Source organism: Scatophagus argus, chromosome 8 (genome assembly GCF_020382885.2).
Source record: "Scatophagus argus isolate fScaArg1 chromosome 8, fScaArg1.pri, whole genome shotgun sequence".
Classification (NCBI taxonomy): domain Eukaryota; kingdom Metazoa; phylum Chordata; class Actinopteri; family Scatophagidae; genus Scatophagus; species Scatophagus argus.
The window spans coordinates 13,548,528-13,571,752 of NC_058500.1; the positions used below are offsets into that span (position 1 = coordinate 13,548,528).

At 42.2% G+C, this 23,225-nt stretch overlaps 1 protein-coding gene across 2 annotated transcripts in view; it reads right to left on the reverse strand.

Annotated features, from left to right (window-relative positions):
• The window catches only part of fignl2 (fidgetin like 2), a 42,676-nt gene that overhangs the window by 13,040 nt on the left and 6,411 nt on the right, over nucleotides 1–23,225 (reverse strand). The window contains exon 1 of one of the 2 annotated variants that reach the window (XM_046396772.1): nucleotides 1,331–1,502. The exons of the other annotated variant lie outside the window; for it this stretch is intronic. The gene's annotated coding sequence lies outside the window, so the exon portion shown is untranslated. Of the gene's footprint in view, nucleotides 1–1,330; nucleotides 1,503–23,225 lie in introns of those variants that run through there. 2 annotated transcript variants of the gene reach the window in all.

Genomic DNA, 23,225 nt, shown 5'->3' on the forward strand with positions numbered 1-23,225 from the left:
ACAAACACAGTTCACACACACACACACACCAAGTCTGTCAAACTGACGCACACAAGGGTATTCATTATAGGCAGGCATTAAGCTGATTGTGAAGCAGCGTTCAGCCTCTAAAGAGGGCTTTCTAAATCTGCCTCACAAAAAGACTCATGCATGCCATTGCTCCGTGCACTGGGGCAATAAAGACTGCATTCTTAGAGGACCAAACACTTTTGGAGCTGCATAAGCAAAGTGCAGGAGGAAAAAATGTTTCATGCAAAGTCTCACGTTACAAATCATCAAAATAAATGTACCTCTTTTTGAGGTCTCCAAAAAACTGAAAATATACTTTTCAAAGAACCGCTTAACTCAACCCACTCTGTCTGTTTTCAAAAATGGAATATACTCTAACTCTTTTCTGGTTTGGGTTGTAAATGTCACATTTTAATCATGCACAGATTAAAGTCAGTTTAATCCTCCAGTTTCTATTGTTTTATTCTGATATGATGTCACCTCTCTGAACCCAAACCCATGAGATTAAATGGTATGAAACTTTTGTTTTTTTTCTATGATAGCCGTTTGGGTTATTTCTGAATTATGTGGACACCATAGCAAACTGCTGCTAATTTGCTTAAGAAAAAAAAATTAAAAACAGTGAGATAAATGAAGTTATCATGCAGTTTTGTTTTGTTTTTTTTTTTAAAACATTTTTTTGCAAACATCTTGGACAAAAATAAAGATGGAAATGAATTTTTCTGTAAATAAACATTATAAGAAAATATTAAGCCACTGTATCTACTGGAGAAAAAAAATCACAAGCAAAACATCATACAATCTCAAATACAGAAAACTACACAACAGTATTTAACACCATTATGACATTTAATGCTATTGTGCATTATTACAGCCGTCACTCTTTTTTAGTATGTATAAAAACAATTAGCTGGTAACTAATTTACATTCACTCATACACTATTCATATAGAGGAGAAATTATGCAATGACCACACGGCTGTCCCTGGACACCAACAGGCTTCCCCCCTGCTCTTAACTGACAGTCAACTTCTAACACTCAGCCCAGAATAACTAACAGCAGCAAAACCACAGCTTCCACTTTAAACAAACACAGCTCTGTCCTCACACAGTTCGCAGAGAGAGGCTGAAGACAGAGTTAGGAGGTTTGGTTTGCTCACGGATACGTCTCATGGTCAGTGGCCAAAGAGCTGCTACAACACGCTCAGCTCCGGTCCCCCTCCAACTTCATCCAGACGGCAGAGCCGAGTCAAACAGCAGCCAGAGCAGTGGTCTATGACAGCAGATCAACACAGAGATGGAGAGAAGACAGATGGCCTTACCTGTTCATGCCTGCATTTCCTCCATCAGATCTGAAAGCGCTACGATAATCCTTGGAGCAGAGCAGACGTGTGTGTGCACTGCTATGCTTTTTTTCCACATATGGGACAAAACTCTACTCTCTCTCTCTCTCTCTCTCTATTTCCCTCCCTCTCTCTCTGGCCAGTGACAACACTGTGAGCCCTCAGCTCCCCTCCCCCATGAATCCCATCCCCCTCTCCCTCCCTCCCCTCTCTCTCTCTTTATGCTAAAAGTATTTAAGTAGAGGGAGAGAGAGAGAGAGAATGAGGGGAGGGCAGGAGAGAGGGTGGGGGACTGACCAATCATGCTCTGAAGGAGAGAGAGGGCGATCAGTTTGTACACAGAGAACCATGGAGAGAGAGAGAGAGAGAGATTTTTTTGGTTGGAGGGAAATGACCAGGGTAAATTTGGTTTGCCCTGAGAGGATTAAGAAAGAGCTGAAGAAACAGTGGTCATATTGTGGTGAAAACACATTGAGCAACAATCTCCTATTTCTTCTCTGACTGGCTAAAACAGATGACAACCAAGTTACTGGAAAAATGTGATCATTTACTCATTACTTATTACATTACTTAATTAATTATTAAATGGCAGAAAACCTCACTATCTTTTTATACTTTTTTATTGCATTCTTTTTTATTGCTTAGTTCGGCTTCTTCAAAGATGCCAATTACACACCCACAAGTCACATCCTCTGTGTGTAACATGATTAAAAATAGAAAACAATGCTCTATAGTCATTTGCATTGCAGAAGTCCTGTCCTCGCATAGCCCTGATCAGGATCACCAGACTACATATCACAGACGAGGGTGTTCTCCACCCAGAATCCAGACTTTTGAGTCATTTAGCGGCTCATGAAATTCATTAAAGTTTGTTGAAAAAAAAAATTCAGCAATGGCAGGCAACCTTCTCAACAACTCACAAAGGTGGAAAAAAAAATAGTGTCAGACACGGTGCCAAAGTAAGAACAAAATGTGATTTGCTTCGACCAAAAAACGTGTTCCCTCCCTACAGCCATAACAAATTCCAGCCACTTCTGCCAGCACTAAGCCCAAAACTAAAATGACAATGAAAATGTTGGGTCCCAGGAGAAGGCTGTCAGGGTTAGGCCTCACAGCAAGTTTACTGGGTTTACAACTTGGAGACAGTTAATTTCAAGTTGCAATTCCTCACATTTCTTATTTCTAAAGAAGCAAACTCATTATTATAAAACTGATGATTACAATAATAAATATTACACAGAAAGAATGGCCTGCAAACTTTCTCTTTTTAAGTGATCATCTTTCTGGCATTCACTTCACTTAGTTCTAGTTAGCACCAGAGTAAACAGTGTTAAATATATATCTGATATGTTTGTCATGCAATATTCACATCACTGAGAAATGTTTCAGAGCTCCATCTATCCTGTGGTCAGGTGCTGTTCCAGTTTCATTTACTCGCTCTTCACACACACACACACACACACACACACACACACACACACACACACACACACACACACACAGCTGCCAGGCTGTTTTTAGTACCACACTGAGGGCCCAGTCATCTCCTCCTGTTACACGGAGCCGGTACTCCAGTCAAGCCTCACCGCTGCGCTGTAGCAGAAGTTACAGGATACCACCCACACACACAAGCCACCACAACCATTCACATACAAGAGACCACATAGAATGAGCAGACCAGCCGAAAATAGAGAGAGACATTGTGATCATATGTGTGGTGTCCAGAGCATCCCATGCACTTTAACATGTGACAGTATTATGGAAGGTGTTTGCTCTTGGCGTAGCCTGGGGCCTGCTGACATGAAATGAATCATCCTGTACTGTAGCCATGCTACTTCATGATGTTGTCTGGTAATATAACTTCCTTCCATTTATCCAAGGATCATTTTGATGTGGTATTTTCATAGTTTTGGCTGTCAGTCCTCTCAGTAATATTAACATTACCCATACCAAGTTAATTGGTAAGATCAAGGAATGTGGCAACATTTCTGAAAAGAAGTCAGTCAAAGTAAGAGACACTAGTGTTTTTAAAGAAAATCACAACTTACATGGAAGACACAGTGGTAACTAGCTCAATTTATTTCCCATTTCTATCATAAGCACCCATAAGTTTAGCAACTAACTTCCTGGTTTTAATTTAATTTATAACATTTTTAACCTACCTAGATGTGTAGTTTCCTGTGCAACATTGACTTGTTTTCAACTAATCTAATCGCCCCTCTTAGACTTGTCTTCTGTCGATGTCAGTGTGATCCTGAGTCTCAGCAAGTGCTTTGGTAAGTACAGTGTTATAACAGATAGAACTGTTGGCCCAAACTTGTAATAAACCTCAATTATCCTTTAAGCGCGTGGCCTTGGAAACTTCCTTGTAAGACATGTGGGTTGAGCTATTTTAGGAGATGCCCCAGTGGTCAGTGACATGGCTCAAATTGGAATGTAGGGCAATAAACCCATTGGAGGAATTGCTGCACCTCATTAGAGTAGTTACAAAACTTAACACACCCAGTGAGTCCCAGTTCAGAACCACAATTAGACTCCATAATGTTTTCCCTAATATGGGATCCTCAATAGATTTGCTAATGGTGCCTCTGTGGGGGGTTAGGTGAGGGTACGGTTGAGTAGGGATGTTGAAAGCAGACAACTCCAGCGCTCTCTCTATCACTCTATTGCCTTATTAGTGCTGAGACAGCAGTGTGTGGACACAGGCAGCCTGCTGAGCCCAGCACTACTGAAGCACAAAGACTTCAGGGCCTCAGGACACGAGACAAGCCAAAAACTGAGAAAAATAAGACTAAAATTGAAACGGAGGCAGAGCAGGTACACCTGCACAGAGTTCCTGTGTTACAAGAGCGATTTTGACAGGTGTCAAAAAAGATCCTGCCCCCCCTTCTCTAAAATGCATTACGGTAGTTCTGCACACTTGGGACAGCTCAGGCTCCCCAGGATTCAGAGGACATTGAGTCCAGTGTTGACCAGGGGACACGGGTTACTCTTCAGGGCTGGGAGTTGCCTGGTGGTTGGAGGTTAATGGAGAGATATGAGAGGCAGACAAAAAAGCCATGGCAGGCTGAAAATGACTCCTGAATGGACAGAGGGTGCAGGTCAACGCGCTAGTGTTTGACCTCATACTTCGGGCCATGTCAACTCAACACCTCTGTTCAGCAGGTTGTTCGTCCAAAGATGAACTGTGTTAGCGGGTCAGCTGGTTTCATTAAGCCAAACTGATGAATCAGGCTGATATTTAATTAGGTTAAATGAAAATCTGCATGCAGCACAGCCCCACATGGTGATTAGCTAAGCAAAATGTACTGCTTCACGGCTGTATGGACATAGTTTCTGATCTGAGAGGGAGGGAGTCAAAGTTTACTATGAGAGTACAGTCAAGCAGACCTCCTAAATGTCTTCACACCTGACATTGGAAAACTATCTTGGGAAAAGTTACTTTTAACTATAAAATCGCAGTTTCTAAGGCAAAGCAATAAGCTATTAGGTACATGCAGTGTGGATAGGTAACATGGATTATCATTATATACAATATTAGGGTTATAAGGGTTCCATCTTTAATTATTAGTTGAGTTTAAAAACAAAACTGTTGCTCCAGCTTCGGGTATGTGTGTCTGTGTGGCTGAATGCCCAGAGAGGAGTACACTCTGGTCCTCCAGGATTGCAAAATGTAGATAAATATATTTATTCAGTGACTTTTTATTGGACATCATCCCATCATTTTGTTTACACATGTTGTCAAAAAAACAAACAAAACAACCCAAAACCGAAGAGTAAATAAAAGCTTCATCCCTTCAATCATTGAAATATGCACCAAATGCAGATCGGCACAAGTCTATTTTCTTTGGTCAATAAAGATGACTGATAGTTACCTGCTTCTCATGGCCAATACCAATAAGATAACCAATAATTTCAAAATTTTGTTTTCTTAAAAGAAGCTAATAACCTGAAGTTTATGCACACCTGAGGGTAAGGTGAACACATACTGACCAAAGATGGATGCTTTAATATCCAAAACCTCTATTAAGATTTGTTGTGTTAAAACTCAGACTTTTCGCTCCTCTCTGAAGCCTTGCAGAACAGTGTTGTCTTCCTCTTATACTCTAAACTAGAATTACTGCCTCATGGTCAGTCATGTCTGCCCAGGCTCATGTGCATATAGTGACTGATTGAACTGAACTTTGTCACATGGTGCAACACCAATCACCTGAAGCTCAGTATGATCAAAACCAATGAGCGAGTGGTTGAACACAGTGCTGCATATATGTATGTTGTCTAAAAAATGTATGCTTCACACACATCTTCAACCGGGCAGCACAGAAGATCTATACAATTAGCACAGTTTCAAGGTGGACACCCAGGATTAGTGTAAAACTGTTCATATTTGTGACGAGCAACGTGAAACTTTATTGAAAACTTTAACACTGCAAATCTAAATATTTACCCACAGAGTGTTGTTAGTTACATAAAAATCCATTACAAACTTTAAAAAAATGTTTTACCTGCTGAAGGAACAATAAAGCGTTTTTCAAAAGTCACTGTAACTGAAATTGTAGATCACCTGTGAGGTGGGAGGCCTGGGAATCTCTATGTGAACAGCTATATGAACTGAGTGGACCATGTTTCAGGTAAAAGACTTAAAGTCTGACCTCAGGAGACTAATTGTTTCCAGGATTGTGTGGATTGGCCAAACCAAAACACTATTTAACAGAAACTAAACCTCCAAACTGAAACACATAGGTCTGCAAGTGGAAAAAGATGCCAGACAAATGTAGGACATTTTGTTTTTCAAAATGAGCATAACATTTAATTTCCTCCATCCTCCCTCCTGTGGCAGCATGTCACAGTTCAATGAAGCACACTTTAACACTATTGTATGTGCTTTAACATATCCACAAAGACAAAACTGTGTATGTGTATGTTTGTAGTGATAATCAGTTCCAGGCTCCCTGGGTTGGCCGATATCATTTCATTAGAGCAGAGGAGCGAGTCTGGGGCTTTGGCCGAGATTAGGGCAGAGTAAGAAACTCTACCCCAGCCCCAGTTGCCCTAAAGAGGGCTGGCTGAGCAGTGGAGGAAGGGACAAAGTGTGTGTGTGTGTGTGTGTGTGTGCGGTGTTGGGGGGGTCAGCAGGATTATTAGTGGGAGGTTCAGCTGTTTATTATTCCAATTCTATCTCTAACAGCTGAAAATTGGAGAATTAGGCAGCCGCCCTGAGCAACCCGGGGATCAATGCAGTGGGGTTAAACCCTGTGGCATGGCTCCACACACTGACAGCACTCACGGATACTGACGCAGCACATACACACACACACCACAGAGGTCATTCACAAAACTTAACAGACACATCAGATTTACCGCTCTGAAGTGATAAGACACTCACAGACTTCACAGGTCGATGAAAAGCTTCACACTTCAAAAGCGGGTGAGCGCATGTTAGCTGACTGTTAAAAGCTTGAGTTTTCTCAAAATTCTATTGGGTTTTCACTTTCAAATTAGAGAAATGTTTCTGAAAAGCATCAAACAAACCAAAGCCTCTTGGTTCTGTATTTGAGGCATTCACAGAGAGACACTTCTCGCTTTGCTGCTATACTGCTGATCATGACCTGTGAGCAGAGTGGAACTACAGAGAAAGCCAGCCGAATGAGCTCTTTAAACACACTGGACCCATCCATCCATCCATCTCTATGGACATGTATTGCACACACGGACTTTCTCTGTTACACACACTGCTGGCATGTGCCTGTGGTGTCAGAGGGTCTCTAGGCACGTCCATGTATGTTGCTAATCTGGAGAGGGACATGTGACACTGGGAACTGGGAAACATGAACTTTCCACGCCATGCAGGCACGCAGTCTGAAAACAGGTCTTTGGACATATGGAGGTCAAAGAGTTGATTTTAGATTTTAAATGCAGTGATGCTGATAGGCTGTCAATGTAGTGAGTCTCCATAACCAAAAGGGGATCATTTGATTGGGTCCAGGAAGGGGTGGTGGGTGTAAGGGGTATGACAGTACCTGCCGACCAGCAGAGCAGGTTTCGATGTCACATCTCTGAGTCCGAAAATGACAACCACCAAGGCCCAAATACAGGTAGACTCTCCATTAGCTGCCATGAAGTTGTCATAGCCGTGCTTTAATCCCTCAGAACCAGTTTTTTTATTGAAATTTTAAGAACACCGAATACACCATGATATACAGTGTTCCTATCCATTCTTATTATATCATTATATCACTATACCATGATATAATTATAAGGCCATACTGTCCAGCCCTTTCTCTACCCTGCAAGGGAGTGCGCCAGAGTAAATTTAGCTTTTTGACAAACTGTGGTTGTATTATTTGGTTATATTCATATATGTGGGAAAAGTTTTTTTTTTTTTTTTATTTGGTAAAATCCTTTTATTGCAATGTAAGCCTGGAAATGTAGAGGGTAACAGAAACAGAGCTGGCTGCTCTGACAATCTCTGCTCCCGTGATGACTGTCAGTAGAGTCAGCTAGTTAGTTTACAGTGTCTTTCGGATATTGACACCGCAGAAACACAGGAACTACCTGACATCACTGAAATGAGCTTCTTGCTGTTTCAAAGTACGATGTGTGTGGGCATTTTATGTTGCTTTAGTATCTTGGATTTATTTTCTTTGCTGAAGAAGTAGGCAGGCTATCTCAACCCTGATGCAGCTGAACATCAACTCCACGTGCAGATATCAGCTCTGTCGATCAGTTGTACTGTTTTTTGGCACTTGGACTATAGCTCTTATCTACATTTTGTGCAGACTTAACAATGACACTGCTGAAATTACGGACAAAGAAAAGCCATTTTAGAGGAGCGAGTGCTGCTTGTGGGATTATTCCATATAACAGCAGATTAAAACCTATTTAAGTGTGTGTGCATCCTTTCAGCATGCCAACTTTAAGCTGTAATTAAAGACAGTGAGCTAAGCCACTAGCTGCAGGACCCAACACTGGTTACTGTCAATAAGCCACAAAAGACATTCAGCCTCTGAGTTTCATCAGTGCAGTTCCAACCACTGAATGTATCTGAGCAATGTAAAAATGTCATTTTCCCCTTGAATCCACAAAGACAAGCTTTTAATCAAATGACAAAATCATTGAGACATCTAATGACCTGCAGAGGCACACTTCACTTCATGTCCTGCAAAAGAGGGCAGGTTGATCAAAAATGATAACCGATGCAAAACAGGACACTGCTTACCGAGGCAAGTCGTAACTTGATGCTACAAGTCACTGACATTAATTTGCAGAAATGCTTACTTAATGAAGATGATTTCCTTAAATAATGGCATGCATTTATTCACAGTGAATAGGTCAGCCGCAAATTGCATGAATGTATTCATTATTTTAAATATCTTCCAATGGATTCCCTCATTTGGCACAAGGCTGAACAATGACTCAGAGCACACTGTGCACTTTCAGCCTATTCAGCTGGTCACAAGAAACTTTAGTCTTGGAGGTTATTCACAGCCACAGTGTTGTAAATAACAGACGTGCAATAGCAAGCTGATGCTGAGAACTGACAATGGAAACAGACTGACTTTAATAACAATCACCCAGCTTCAAAACTGCCCATTTTGCCACCTCTGTGTTTCTATAAATGTACCCAGAAATTAGTTTTGCATCAGTTATCACAAGTAAGACCATCTCACTGTTAATGGATATAAACCTCTGGCTTGTTTTCTATAAATTAATTCATAGGATATTGATCAAATTACTTCTATCTGGCCACTAGAGTGGTACAGGTATGTGTAAATAAAATCTCACTTAATTATGGCTCAATCACTGTCCTCTCAAACCGGCAGCTATTGATAGATGTGTTTGTGGTAGAAAAGACTTCTAGAAAATTGATTGAAAATTGATTTAATTTTGAAAAGACAATTCATATATGCAGGGTAGGCATGAGGGAAATCAATGTTTGCCATCTACATGCAAAACAGAAGAGTGTGAGCGAGTGCATCCACTAACATTACGACTGCTCTGGGAGGAACTTAAAAAAAAAAAAAAAAAAGAAAAGACTTTTATAAATAAGACTAGTTATTTTTGGACATGCAGTCATTTGTGTGTGCATGTATATTGCACTTATATGCATCTTTGAATGTAATAAAAAGTGGTAATGAAGAGAGGACAGGGGCCCAACCCATACCATGCAGAAATGCACAAACACATTATCTGCACTTTGAATAAATGAGTATTATTATTATTCCAGCAGAATTAGATGGAATGAATCACGTGATGCGTAACCCACTCTAATTTTCTTTCAGCTCTGGCTTCTTAAATTCTGTAATGACTGAAAATGCTCAGAATTGCTGGACCAGTCAGACTCAACCTTAGGAAAAGGAATTAGTTTCCCCTGACGTGATTGTCACAGACTCCAATAGCTCTTGTTGGTCTGTTGGTCCCTCTATTTTCTCCTCCATCAACAGAGGTTGGTAGGGAGCTAATGGCTATTCTCCCACTCCTTATTAAACCTTTTCTCCAGGGTCGCACTCGTGCCCAGTGTTCAGGGAAACAGGGGCAACAGAGCAGGGCACAGCTCACCGGGGTGTCTTTTCTAAAGTGTCCGGCCTGCTGGAGAAGACCTGGACAAAGCAAGGAGCCTGGTGAAAGCTGCCTGTTGTCCACCTAATCCTAGCCATGGCCCCGTCTCCATTGACAACGCGAACCCGAACAATAGTCTCTTTCAAGAGTCGTTCCCTTCACTGACATACTGACACAGCAACAATAGAAGAAGACACTTAAGGAATGGAAAACCTTGTCCATGATCACACATGTGCTTTCTTCACAAATGATACAGGAAGAAATGTGCGTCTGTAAATGACTGTCAAAAATAAATTGAGTTTTCGTTCCAAGAAAGAGCTCCAGGAGCAGAAATGCGAAGGCACAGGCATGTAAGATTAGTCTTCCATATCTTCACTGATGAATGCAATAAACAGAAGCCTAGAATAGCCACTTGTACCAGACCAAAGGGTGAAATAGGCTTCCCTATGTGGTCTGGTATAAAATGATTCCTCTTCTTCGAGAACAGCTTTGCTCGCCTTGCTTTTTCCTTTCCTTTGAGCACATTTGCTGACCAACAGAACAGGAAGATGAATGCTTCCATTTCAGATGCCGAGGCCCCCTTCTCTCATCTTCTTCGATCCAGATTTCACATTAAACTTGTAATAGCACACGACCCTGCAAGGCACGATTCTCATTCAGGTGGGCCATGTTATATGAATGAGATTTGGTGAAATGCCAATATTTATGCACATACATTCGAATTGCGAGCCTCTCCCATCATTGCATCTACTTCGATACTAAAGGAAGAGCAGCTGTCATTTCATACATAAAATTATATTGAGGAATACACAAACAGGCACGTGAGCATACACGTGCACACTAAATCCACCACAAACCGCAGCCACAAAATGTACAACCACACCACACTGTCCAGACACTGGTTCGCCTTTGAAAGGCTTCACTGTGCAGCACTACCCAGCCAGCTGGCTACCCACCTACAGCTACAGTTGGGAAGGTCATCTGTCAGAGAATGAACTAGGCTGTGGCCGTTTGGCATCCCCATGAGGTCTGCAGAGAGAGGCGTCTCTGAAGGACACTTTCCCTTCTCTCCTGTGCTCTAATTCAATCGTTCTGACAGGGAAGTGGGGTCCCAGTGTCTGCCAGCCCAGTAATCTCTGTGTAATTGAGTTCCCAATCAGCCATCCATCAATAATGCATCTGGTTCCATGAAGGAACAGACGACCACTCTGCTCCAGCCCTCTGCATGGAGGAAGGAGACAGGATTCTGCTCTGACTGGTCAGAGAGATCTATTAGTTCCTGACAGGTCATGTACAACACTCTCTGGCTTGTATCACTCACAAACACAAGATAGTTCAAAAGTGGGATAGTTATGTTATATCAAACAGTGTCATGATGACAGGTGGTTTGCGGAGGTGAAAACATTACTGTTCCAGACAAACACAGAGATGTTGAGAAATCAGCCCACATGTTGATGTCACAAACATCAAAATGCAATGATTCATCAGTAAAGTGCTGTGTGGTTGGGTGATAGAAAAGATTCAAGGAAAATGGGATGTCAGAATGACACTGAAGGACTTTCATGACGCCTCTCTTATTGTGTTCTCTAAAGCTTTGTGAAACACACACACACAGCATGTCCATAAAGACACATGCACGCATGTGCGCGCACACACGCACACAGGTTCGAAGTCTATCCCACATACTACTCACTTTTCAATTGCCGGTGCATGCCAACCTATCAATTAGTGACTAAGACCACGGTCCTCCAAGGTTAAACTGTACAGCTGTCTGAATGATTTTCAATTACACAGCCAGGAAGACCCCGACAGCTCACTGGCTCCTACCTCCCTCCCTGGTCTCAAAGGGTCATTTATAATACCTAACACCTCCCATAGATAATTGTGTATCACCACCTCCACAGTGTTATCTCCATTTTCAATTTCCGATCTTAGAGCACCTGGTATCCCCCCCTTTACAGTGGCAGTTTGTCTGTGCCTGTTTGCCTCTGTGTTATGAATAAAAAAAAAATCTCTGTCCATAGTGCATATGTATTACTTGAAATTTTATGTCTAAAAAAAAAACCCAAAAAACATCCACTTCTTCATATAGTTTAAATATCAGTTATCAGTTTTAAAGCATGAAATCAAAAATCATTTGTGATCATCTTGATTACATCATCATGCTGCCAAGATCCTTGCTGGGCTGTCCCTTTACCCTTGGGTCTGCCAGATTAATGGCTCATTTAAGTCCCCATTACATTACATTAGCCCATTTAGCCTGCGTATACTGTACACTCCCCAGCAAATAAATCACATCATGAAAATATGAATCAATCTCAATAAGTGACTGCACATAATCTGTTTGATGTTAAAGACTATGACAAAGGTTTATACTCAGAGCAGCAAATTACTGTCACTCACAAGGATAGATTGACTCTAATAACTCTGGAGCTTTTGAAGCTACTGGCTTATCATTCCAATGAGTCTATGAAGCTCAGGAGGGAAGAATATACTCTCCTTTACCTGCTAGCAGATTTTATGACCGGAGCACAAAGTAAGTCCGTGTGAGAGTGTATTACACTAGTCAGTGGTCTGAACCAATTCGTGTGGTTGGCTGGTTGGGCCAAAAGTCACACAATGCCACATAAGAGCGCTGCTTGCTCAAGCAATTTTAGAAAACCGATTTGGTGCTGTATAAGAGTATGACAGCATGGGTTCAAGAAAAGTCTGTGAATTCCAAGCATGGAAAAGGTGTGGTTCACACCACACACCAACACACACAACAACATCATTTGCAGCTGGAGGTTAATTCAATCCCAGCATGTTCCACTTTCAGGCTGCTGTCAGGCTCAGGTCTGCAGTGTGACATTGTGAGGGAGAGGTAATTACATTTTGGTCCAGTCCGGCGACTCAGCGTCTATTCAGAAGGTGCTGTCAGTGCCCTCCTCCTATAGACCACAGCCACCAGAGGAATGTCCAGCTCTGGACACACTGCTGTGGGAGACATAGCTCCACTGACTTCACCACCACACTGCACAGGCTGGACAAGACAACTTTCTTATTTAAACCCAAAAGATTTATCAGCAAACTTCCCTTTAATGAGGACCTTTTCCCAACACATGGATTCTAAGGTTTCATATCAGATATCGGAGGCTCTACAAGTTACTACACTTAATTAACAAGTACAAAAACAGAAAACCACAAGCTCTGAGGTTGATGCAGTCCATCAAGTTACTTTGGTACTTTATGTGTTTCTAACTGGGGAACTGGAACAGACATTTGAGACTTTAAAGTAACTTCAGCCTCAGGTTGTGCAACAGATCTCTCTTGTGACAGATCTCCCATGATGTCGTGGTGAGAATGCCAAATACAACCCAAGATCCAAGTTTCAAGATGTTTACTTTCTATTTATATTAATAGTCTTTTTTTAAAACAGCGCCAGCACTGAAATAACAGTGATAATATGAAACATGGAGAGGACCCATATGTCTGAACAAATGTTGGAATCCAAGTAAACTGTCCTCCTTGCACACTGTGAACCATCATTTCACAATGAAATGTAACTGTGCTACAAGTCAAGGGCTGTGGACTTTGAAACTGAAGTGAAACACACCTTTTTTATAGTTCCTCTGCAGTTAGCACGTGATCATGACCACAAAACTTCGTGATAGATTTACAGCTTTGCTGATGCTCTCAGTTCATGTGTGGTCATGTTGTACTTGTCCATTGTGTACTATTGATCAGTCCCTGGTGAAACTTGTGACTAAAGCTTAGTCCTATCCCAGCAGAATAAATCACAGTATTGACCCTGTGGTTATCAATAAAGGTAATGACAAACATCTGGCCCCACCTTTAATGGAATCGACAGAGTCTTCCTGGCAGCGGCCCAGCATTGGCCACACATAGATTGCCTTGATCTTTCCAGTGGGAACCCACCCTTAGTATGCAAATGAGAGGCGAGAAATGCAATCGCCATCTAAAGCTAAGCAGTTCTTTTATTGGATTTGGGGCTGAAAGTCTCCATAAACACCAAAGGAAAAACCTTAAAATGTCTGCTGACAATAAGCTTGTTTAGACTGACTAAGATTCATTCTGTCAAGGAGCTCTGACACAGTGTATCTATGTCAATGGAGGAATAAGTGAGGAGATCAAATCAATGGTCACTGCATTGAGGTACAGAGGTGCTGAGCTGGACTTTTGGAGCGGCCTGCAGAGGCAGCACTCTGTCCTATGTGTGTCAGGCCTAAACCCACACTGGATATCTTCTTATTAGGGCCAAGGCTCCTCTGTGACAATTATCTCCCATATATGAAAACATCTGACCCTTGTAACAGAAACTATATCCTTCAGCTTAAATAGGAGTGAGGCTGTAGCATTATGTGTGTGCAAAAGAGGCACATGAACCTTCTAACCTTGGGATCAATGAGTGGCTGAGAGAAGCACACTGGCGTAAATGTCTGTGTTCTCTTGTTCTTATACTGTAGGATGGGACTACACAGACCTTCATCATAGCGTAGGGACAGCAACATAACTGAAAACAAAAAGCCGGTGGATACCCTGCAGCCCAGTTAGCGTCTCACTATGCCATGACAATCAAAAGAACATGTTCAGTGGACTAATAGTAAATGACACAAAATTGCACTCTATTGACAGTATTGAATTCCTAAAGGTACTGCAACAGCAAGCAATTACAGCTCTCTATCACATACAATTTGAAATAACATCATTTTCCTCTAGTGGAACTGTTACAACTGACATTTTTTGTTCTCAGAGAAAACGACACAATGATCAAAAGAGAGAGGGATCAAAAGAAAAGTACTGTACTGAGACTCACGCTAGCTAAATGCAACGGTGAAATAGTCAAAGTTTAAATGCAGACGTAAAAAACATCAAAGAACAGCTGGATGTTTCAAAATGAAATGAAAGAAAATAAAGCAATAACATCAGCAGTTGTGTCTTTCCTGCTGCTGTCCAATGAAACAAGCGAGTCAAGTTTTATCAGCACGTCATAAAATTCAGTCATGTGTCTCCAGGTTTCCATCATCATCTTTCGGGTTTCCACTTCATTTAGTGGATGGGCTGGAGCACAATGAGTGAGTGACTCATAAAGCAGGGATGTACACACACAACATGCGGGGATAAACATAAAGGTTTACTGGGACAATTTAATTATGAGTGGTTTTAGAGCCTGCTGTGTCTGGGATCACCTCATTCAAATCCGAAGAGATGTGTAGTATAACACCTGCCAATAAATACAATTTTAAGGAACACAACAGATCTCATCAGAAAAGGACAAAAACACACTGGTGATCTCAGTCTGACTGTAAAGAAAAATTAACAGAGGTGGTTCATAAACGGTCGTCCTTAAGTCTAAAATGACAACAGCAAAGATCAGCCTGTGCGCACAAAAATTATTTTCACTTCTGAGACACACAAACTATAAGGTTCAAAAATAAAAAAATATGAACTGTTTTTAAGACATAGAAAAGTTTACAAGTAGCACACTTTGCACACAAAATAATATCTTTCCCTTCACAGATTCACTTGAGGATAATCTTCCACTATAACTCATCTTCTGTTTGTTTTACCAATAAGTCCAAATTGGTACCAAACTCAGGGTGAATATTTTTCATCATTTTGTGTGATTTTTTTTTTTTTTCATCTACGGTAAGGTGAACCTTCCATTTCCCCGACAATCCTGTTACTGCTGGGATTTGTTCTGCTGGCCCCATAAAAGATTAGTCCTCCAGGAGAAAGAATGGACTTGATTAGCTAGACAGCAGTTTAATGGGATTGTCAGAGCGCCTACAATAAATCAGCTTTTGTGATTAAATGGGATCTCCAGTAAAAGTTGTATGTCTCCAAATCAATAACTATTGAATGTTTCTCCCTTTGTTCCAGGCAAGGTAAAAAAAAAAAAAAAAAGAAAAAAAAAAGCAATAGAAACAAAGCCAAAATTTCCGGTGGGCTAATGACCCTACAGCCGGCGGTGAGAAGCAGCTTACATGTTCAGTGGGGAGGTGGAGAGAAAGGGCAAAGAGCCACTCAGCCTGGAGACCAAAAGGCAGAGAGAAAAGGAGATGGATAGAGATTTGTATTTAGAGTAAAGAACAAAACATCAGGGAATACTTGGGGCATTAAGTAAAAGCAAATGGTCTTAAGCAGATGAGGATGCACAGCCATAACAGGAATGATACTGTAAAGGCTCTAAGCATCTCTGTAATGGCTAACCACAGACAGCACTGTACTCCTCCTCTCCTTCTGTCTCCGTTGATGTGTCTGCAGAGATATGAGTCAGGGCAAAAAAAAAAAAAAAAAAACACTCTCTGTGCATAGCTCTCAATGTGACTGAACACTTGGAAGAAGAGTCAGGCTTTGTCGATGCGAGAGAAATAAAATGGTGCAGAGGCACAGAGTCTCCAGCCAGCCCATGACCCTGTACAGCGATGGAGTGCTGCTCAGGTCAATTAAGCAGCAGAGCTCTGATTCCTCCATACATATTAACCACCAAACACCAGAGACACAGAAGGGAGTGACCATAGATCATCATACCAGGTTAAATAGAAAATATCATTGACCAACAGGCTTTTTTTCTGTCTAAATAGATATGGGATTTGGATTTTGCAAGAGGTACCACAAGGTTAAAAGATTTATTGATGTTCTGAGGTGTATTGTGCTTTTTTGCAAAAACACAAGAAAGAGGGCATTCATCAAAGCATAACAAATGCTCATATAACAAAACACATCCACGCAGCAAAACATTAGTGGCTGCTCTCTCCATGAAAGAGACCACCGTTTTCAGAATCCAACAACAACAAAGTCTGTCCGATGGCGCAGGCCAGCAACGAGTTACACCCTGTCAGTAGATTTAAAAATACTGAAATGATTCCAGTCCAGTTACTTCACAAGCAGCATCAATATGTCTGCTCTACTCTCTACCTGGCTCTGAAATTGTGGTCAGTCCTACTTTGTCGGGCCTGTAGATTCTTGATTCTTGCTTTTGCTCGATCCCGGGTTTCCCCCTTTCTCTCCGTCTTCTGCTGGTTCAAGCCTGTTAACCAGCAGTATGTCTGTGGTCTGTATCTTGGGTGCTGTGTGCAGTGCTAAGCTCTGACTCACCCCTCCACTTCACACATCACATCAGATCACAGGGTTAGGAGAGCGTTCCAGGTCCTACCAGCCTGCTCTACATTCCTGCTGCTTTGATACAGGGGGGGTTCCCACGTGTCTGTCCATCATCATCGTCTCCCCTCTCCTCCACCTCCAAACCTCCTCTAATCCCCCCCTTACACACAACACCACTCTCTCTGCCTATCCTCCCCCAGCTCAAGAGGAATTCTCCAGCTCTGGACAATGTTTCATTTCTTCACAGGCCACATCTTTGATAGCTTAATGGCCCTCGCAAAGAGGAGAACATGCACAGAGACGCAGAGAGTTTCCCCCATATTTAAGTCATTGAGGCTAAGCTTCAAGATGTTGTGCCAGTTTCTTTGTCACAATGACACAAAAGGGAATTGCATGTTCTGTTTGCAGGAGGAGTATGCTGACTCCCTTTCCATAAATGCTTGTATTATTCAGCAGGCTTGGCTGAAAGTACCTTTCACAGGCTGCAGTTAGGAACACAAGGACAGTGCAAAAGGAAACAGCATTGTCCAGCAGGGAGAGAAAGGCATTTCACACAATAAAGCATAAGCCTGGACTCAATTCCATCTCCCCACTCACCTTTAATTCTCACAGAGCAACAGCAGCTCTGCTCTTTGTCAGTGCCATTTCACTACCTTTCACTTTGACATCATCACAAGTGTGCAAGGCGTCTTTGTGGCCATCTGCACTTTGAAGGTCTGTTCATTTTCTAGGCTGAAAGCACAAGCACATACTGATCTTTTCATCTGACAATCAGTGTTTTTTTTCCGTGCTCTGAAAGGAATGAAAATCTCCAAAGCTGTAAGACATGAAAACATGTAATCGAGAAGTTCCAAAGATAAAGCAATGATGTATTGATGTATTTCTAATGTACCCGCATGGTACAGTTCTCATAAAGCAAAACAGCTCAAATGCATCAGTCTTCGCCTTTGACCGCCCACCCATGCAATTATTTTCTTGACCAGTGGCTCTCAGACCTTGACCCCAAATCAGTTCTGCTCATTTTCTTTCTTACCTGGTTTGCTGATAGAAGGATGTTTGAGAACTGATGCAGGTCTGAGGCTGAAACAACTTCACAAAAAAACTCAAGCAACTTAATTACTAAAGATCATCAGTGCAAATTCTTTACATCGAAGCTTCACTTAACTGTGTTCACTGTGTTTTGTGTGAATGATCAGTACTGACGCACAATGCTGTGGACACATGACATGAAGAAGTGATGGTGTGGATTGCAAAATGGAGGAAGAGAGAGAAAACAGCAAGTGCGAAGAGGAGAGACAGGCCAGAGAAAATGACAGAAAGTGTCCAGACTCTGGGATGACTTCAAGATGAAACAAAATTAAATCTCTGAACAGTGAGTCTATTGCAAAATCCAACTCTTCAGCCACCATAAAATGACTTCAATTCTTAAAGCATCTCAGCTGAATAAATCCAGTGCACAAAGAATGGACCTGACACCATGTCCACCACAGCAGGTATAATTACTTTCATTAGCCATTAGCCTGGCTCATGAACTCCCAGTAAGTTCACGACACTGGATGCTGTACAACCTGCTTACCCAACTCACTACAATCTTATTTATTTTTGTTTGTATACTTTTATTCTTATCTGACTACAACACTAATCATAGGAATAATCACTAGAATACTTGATTACTGAAGTAATTACTGAAGTAATCAAGAGCTGAACCTGAGGTAACTGGGCACGCAAAGCAGCTCAGCTGTATCCTTGCAGTATCCTGCAATACAACTGAGAGATGCAGTCCTTCCAGCATGTATTGGGCCTCCTGCCAGATAACCAAGCCTTGAACATCTCCGGTGGGATGAATCTGGGTAGCATCAGCCAAGCACACTGAGGCATTGCCTACTTTTGTCCCTTTTTTGGCCCACATTGTGACAGACACCAGGATCAAATAAAATTTATATCTGACCAACGCTGAGGAAACTCCTCAAAGGAAACTCCTCGAAGGAAACTCCTCGAAGTTCAAAATAGCTGGAAAGCAGTAAAAAATTTGTAGAGGTTGTATAAGGTGGTGCACTGAACTTTATTCAATTGTTTGATGCTGCATAACATGTAAACAAAGGGATTAATCAAACATAAAGGGTAAAGCAAAGCAAATACAACTAACAATGTTTCTGAGAAAGGGGTAGAGCTCAGCTGGATCACTGTGGCTGGCCAATGACCTTCAGATGCCATTTGAGGGACAAGCCCATGATGCTACTTTTACAGCCAAACCCCCCCTCCACTTTCTACCTCTGTCTGTAATAGCTTGGCTTATAGTCATTTTCAGCTATAGGACATTTTATGACAGCCATAGCTATGATTGCAGACCAGGCCATTGGCAGCAGCACCTTGACTGAATACGTAGAACAAGGTGAAGGCTGACCCTGAACCAGCCCCCACAACACTGGCTCAGCCGTACGAAGAAGAAGAACGAGGGCTGGTGGACAGGCAAGATTATGACAGGAGAAGTGCGAGTGTGGGTTAATCTCAGGTGTTGTGAGCAGGTTTTAATATAGATGGTCAGTGAGGATGCGATAGGGGATAATTGCTTCTGCGGGTGTCACAGATGGTGCTGGTTTATCTGTTAACTATGGCCAGGCCAGAGCTCCGTCAAGGACATTTTTACTGCTCTGATCTCCTTATCTCATCCTCGCAATGTCAATCAGAACTAGTCCTGCAGATGTATGACTTCATGTGTAGTTCATTTCAGGTTCTGTATTATTTTCATTGCTGAACAGTTATAGTCTCGTGGCAGCATTATCTAATATGCATTAAGAAATGGCAGCATCTTGTTGAACAATAATTCTTATAGAAGAGCCTTGTCTTGTCTGCACAAAAATGCATAACGCAAATCATTCATAATAAACTGATTGTTGTTACTATTATTCATAATTTCATGACTCATTCATATCAATTTTATTCTCATAGTTTCCAAAGCTGCCACTTTCTCACTGGGGTCCAAAGCAGCTGAAGTGTTGAGAGTAATGAAACTAAAACAGAAAGAGTAAACACAGAGAACAGAGAGGGATACAATATGATTTATGAAACTAAACAGCATCAGATTTTTGTACAAACCTATTAACTGTTCCACTGCCTCAAAAAAGTAGACAGTGGGAGGGTACAGAGCTGTCACTGAAACCTGTTTCAGTGATTTATACTCGCACTGCATACCATAGGAATGAGTGTGCAAAAACAGCTTTTTGTGATAGTTTACTTCACCAGGGTAAGCCACTCAGTATCAATATTACTTTCCAGTGTTCAGAGTCCTTGGTAAATATATTAAAATGTATTTTTGTGTAGACCTTTTACATTCTACTACTTTTGCACTGCAGAAATGCAGTAAAACTTACTGTCATAATCCTACATGTTAGGTATTATTATATATTTTTATTATTTTTCCATGATTTGCCTGAGCTGTTTTACATGATTTATATTCTAATTACTGCTTTCTGATAACTGCAGTGAAAGTCTATATACATATATTTGTGTGCAGGTAAACAATATTACTGTGATCTTGTTGTGGTAGCGTTACGCTTACACTAAGACAAACCTACAACAGACAAGCATTCACACCCGGAAACAAAGACAGAAAGCAAAAGTGACAGGGAACAGCAGCAGAATGATAGAGGTCTGTGCTTGCCTCTCATCAGAGCTATTCCGAGCGGCCACCCTGTCAGAACACGCCCCAGATGAGGTCTCTCAAGGCGTGGAGAGAGCTGTCATAACAGGACGCCTGGAGGGCTGTTCGATCACACAGACAGCTCTGAGAGGTGTCGGACACACAGACACACACACACACGCACGCACACACACAGGACCTGTCTGCATGTGAGTGGTCCTGGTTATAGCTAAAGAGTACAGTCCTTCTAATAGACAGACATCAGTCAAGGGCCTTTATCTTTCTCTGTCTGCTTCTTTTTGCCACTTTTTCTCTCTCATTTTCTGTCCTCTGAGAGAGAGCCAGGAGGAAGGGAGGGGGAGATGGAGGGCATACCACTGACAGGTATACTTAAATATTTATGCTGACAGGGAAAAGACAAGAATGTTATCTCCAACAAGACGTGCTTCCATATCAACACATGCTCTGACTCAGCCACTCACATGAAACATTTGCTTCCTTGCCCACCCACCCCCACCCCCATACACACACACACACCACCCCCTTAGAACTAGTTAAAAACGTATGTACAACACTGAAAAGATTGAGAGCCCAGATAAGACAGTTTCAAACATGCAGCTGCTTTCAAGGAGTTGTGGATATTAATATAACAGCCTGCAATATGTGATAACATAACTACAAAAATGTCAAGGCAGGAATCATGACACTAATAACATTTTAAAACACACCTCCCAACTCATCTCTCCAGCAAAGTGAAATGGTCTGCACCATGTTCACATTGTTCACACACACTCTGTTGTTGTTCACTCCTTGAGTTCATTTGGCTCTCAACTTACAAAACACAGATGGGCTGGTGTTACAGTGCGCCGGGCCCCTAAGGGACATGTGGGTAGAATGAGGCAGCACTGTACTCAGATGCCACATCTCATGTGAAGCACATCCCATTAAAGGAGGGTGGACAGCTTCTCCAATCAACAGATCACCTTTTTCAAACAGCTCTTTGTTCCCCGACCTCCAGCAGCTGGCAGCAATTAGCTGCCAGGACAGGACACAGCAGTCCAGCTTGCCAGTCAGTCTATTATGGTGCAGGGCTGGATGAAGCATGGGAGAGGAATCACAAGCTCTGGAGGCTATAAATTAGATCTGTGATAGATGCTGTGGAATCTCTTTACCCCAATTATACACACCTAAATTGGAAACTTTCCAAGCCTGGTCATACCCAAATCAGGGCAACACGTGTTTAGTAAACCCAAATTATGCTACAGGGGATTTTGTGTATACCACAGTTGTTACTCTTCATACACAGCCTGATTTTGTTTTGTCAGGTTGGCACAGCGGAGGTGATGAGTTCAGATCACCCAGTGGACTGTCAAGTTTCCCCTTGAAAAATCTTGTTGCTGACAGCAATAATAAATTGCAATCTGACCAATCAATTGTAGACCAGCTTGAACCCCTTAAGTCCTTAAGAATGAGAGGTGGGGAAAAATCAATTTGCAATTTACATCAACCTGATGACTGTTGAAAACACTGAGAAAGCGACAGCTCCAAGGATTCAAGTATAATTACATCCTAGCCAATGCAGAGCTGTGGTCCAAACATCATGGGTTTAATAATCAATGGTACTGAGTGCAAGTCACAGTACCTAAACTCCAGTCGTTCAGGCGCACACGCTGCTCAACACGCTGTCAGGTATCACACAGGGGAAGTGATTTGTATCGCATCAACGAGCAATAAGTGTGTAATGACAACTTCTTAGTGGCCTAGCTTCCTGAAAAGATAGCTACCTGACTGCAACACAATTGTACTGTTGGGAAGAGGACACCACTGAGGTTAAGGAGCATATTGAGCTGGGATGGTGTCTCAGGTGCCAGAGGCTACTGCCATGTTGTGCTGAAGCCAAGGGACTCATGTGGTGAAATCAGATCTGTGGACGTACCAAGAGAGCGCTGGACTGTGAGGCTTTTATCTTATTCCCGTATGCAGAGTGCAGGAAATGTTTCCATCCTCTGTCTGTCTCTCTCTTGCGCTCACAAACACACACATAGCACATAAAGAGCGTCTAAAAATATTCATGCAAAGAGTGCAGTGAGCAGCTAGAGACAGAGCCAAAAGTCATAATGAAAAACAGAAGCAGAGGGAGGTGAATGAATAGTCGCAGTTTCAACTATGTTTTGTTTCCTAGTGGAGACAGAAAGAAGAGGCAGAAAAAGGAGCAGACTCGAAGGGTTAAACGTTGGCAAAAAGCGAGGAGGGGACAAAAGGCCCATTGTAAGGGACAGAAGTGTCCCCGGAAAGGAGGGGAGAGAAAAGAAAGCCACCACTGGCTGGTCCCCCGGACCCATTGTACGTGAAGGGGAGTGCAGCCACGCATGACAGATGTCCCCCGCCATTGTTTCCCCTGCAGCCTCCTCTCTGCCTCCTGCTCCGGCTCTGGAATTCCACGGGACGGCCTCCGCCCGTGAGAGTCGTTCAACGCGCCTCGTCTCTCGCCTTGCGGTCCCTGCCACCACCCTTTACGTGCACAGGGGGTGTATACAGAGACTCTAAAGGTGAGGACGGGGATGCGCT